Raw genomic sequence first — 2,581 nt, forward strand, 5'->3', positions numbered from 1 at the left:
CCCCGCCGCGCCGGGCGCCGCGTCCCGCTGCTCGCCGCGCCCCGCCAGCGTAGCGTGCCCCGCCCGGCTCCGCCTGCCGGCCGCCGTACCCGCCCCGCGGCACCACGGGATATGTAGTCCCGGCCGCGCCCCGCCAGCCTGCCCCGCCCGGCTCCGCCTGCCGGCCGCCGTACCCGCCCCGCGGCACCACGGGATATGTAGTCCCGGCCGCGCCCCAGCGAGGCTCCCCGGGCGGGGCATGCTGGGAGATGTAGTTCTATCGCCCAGCCCCCCTCGCTGCATTCCATCGCCCCCCCCACCCCTATCCCCCTCACTGCATCCCTCCCCCCCCCGCACCTCCATCCCCCTGTCACTGCATCCCTCCCCGTCCCAACCCCCCCACCCCCATCCCCCTCACTGCATCCCTCCCCCCCCGCACCTCCATCCCCCTGTCACTGCATCCCTCCCCGTCCCAACCCCCCCACCCCCATCCCCCTCACTGCATCCCTCCCCCCCCGCACCTCCATCCCCCTGTCACTGCATCCCTCCCCGTCCCAACCCCCCCACCCCCATCCCCCTCACTGCATCCCTCCCCCCCCCGCACCTCCATCCCCCTGTCACTGCATCCCTCCCCGTCCCAACCCCCCCACCCCCATCCCCCTCACTACATCCCTCCCCCCCCGCACCTCCATCCCCCTGTCACTGCATCCCTCCCCGTCCCAACCCCCCCACCCCCATCCCCCTCACTACATCCCTCCCCCCCCCCGCACCTCCATCCCCCTGTCACTGCATCCCTCCCCGTCCCAACCCCCCCACCCCCATCCCCCTCACTACATCCCTCCCCCCCCGCACCTCCATCCCCCTGTCACTGCATCCCTCCCCGTCCCAACCCCCCCACCCCCATCCCCCTCACTACATCCCTCCCCCCCCGCACCTCCATCCCCCTGTCACTGCATCCCTCCCCGTCCCAACCCCCCCACCCCCATCCCCCTCACTACATCCCTCCCCCCCCCGCACCTCCATCCCCCTGTCACTGCATCCCTCCCCGTCCCAACCCCCCCACCCCCATCCCCCTCACTACATCCCTCCCCCCCCGCACCTCCATCCCCCTGTCACTGCATCCCTCCCCGTCCCAACCCCCCCACCCCCATCCCCCTCACTGCATCCCTCCCCCCCCCCGCACCTCCACCTCTCTGGGCACTGCATCCCTCCCCGTCCCAACCCCCCCGCACCCCATCCCCCTCACTGCATCCCTCCCTCCGCACCTCCATCCCCCTGTCACCGCATCCCTCCCCGTCCCAACCACCCCCATCCCCCTGTCACCGCATCCCTCCCCGTCCCAACCCCCCCATCCGCCTCACTGCATCCCTCCCCCCCCACACCTCCACCCCCCCGGACACTGCATCCCTCCTCGTACCCCATCCCCCTCACTGCATCCCTCCCCCCCCGCACCTCCACCCCCCCGGACACTGCATCCCTCCTCGTACCCCATCCCCCTCACTGCATCCCTCCCTCCGCATCTCCATCCCCCTGTCACTGCATCCCTCCCCGTCCCAACCACCCCCATCCTCCCCACTGCATCCCTCCCCCCCCGCACCTCCACCCCCCCGGACACTGCATCCCTCCCCGTCCCAACCCCCCGCACTCCATCCCCCTCACTGCATCCCTCCCTCCGCACCTCCATCCCCCTGTCACTGCATCCCTCCCCGTCCCAATCCCCCCGCACCCCATCCCCCTACTGCATCCCTCCCCCCCCGCACCTTCACCCCCCCGGACACTGCATCCCTCCCCGTCCCAACCCACCCGCACCCCATCCCCCTCACTGCATCCCTCCCTCCGCACCTCCATCCCCCTGTCCCCCTGTCACTGCATCCCTCCCCCTCCCCCCCGCACCTCCATCCCCCTGGACACTGCATCCCTCCCCGTCCCAACCCCCCCGCACTCCCATCCCCCTCACTGCATCCCTCCATGTCCCAACCCCCCTGCACCCTATCTCCCTCACTGCAGAAGGCTACAGGTGCCTGAGGATGTGGGGGGCACAGGGATGTATAGGGACGTAATGGGAGAGCAGCAGTGTACGGAGGTGAATGGGGTGCACGGCTGTGGGGGGTGAGGGACATGGGGGTAGCGGCTCTGGGAGGTGGAGAGGATGGGTGGGAGAGTGCTGTAAGAGGTACAGGGCTGGGATGGGTAGGTGTGGGGGGCAGGGTGAGATGGGATGGGGGAGGGATGCAGTGATGGGGGGGTGGAGGGGTGGGAATGGGGAGGGATGCAGTGACAGGGGATGGGAGTGCGGGGGGGGTGGGAAAGGGGAGGGGAGGTAGTGACAGGGAATAGGGGTGCGGGGGGGTGGGAACGGGGAGGGATGCAGTGACAGTGGATGGGCGTGTGAGGATGTTGAGATGGGGAGGGATGCAGTGAGGGGGATGGGAGTGCAGGGGCGTTGAGATGGGGTGGGATGCGGTGAGGGTGGATCGGGGTACAGGGGGTGGGAACGGGGAGGGATGCAGTGATGGGGGATGGGAGTGCAGGGGATGGGAACAGGGAGGGATGCAGTGAGGGGGGATGGGGTACAGGGGGGTGGGAACGGGGAGGGAAGCAG

The sequence above is a fragment of the Caretta caretta genome, chromosome 2 (assembly GCF_965140235.1).
Source record: "Caretta caretta isolate rCarCar2 chromosome 2, rCarCar1.hap1, whole genome shotgun sequence".
Lineage (NCBI taxonomy): Eukaryota > Metazoa > Chordata > Testudines > Cheloniidae > Caretta > Caretta caretta.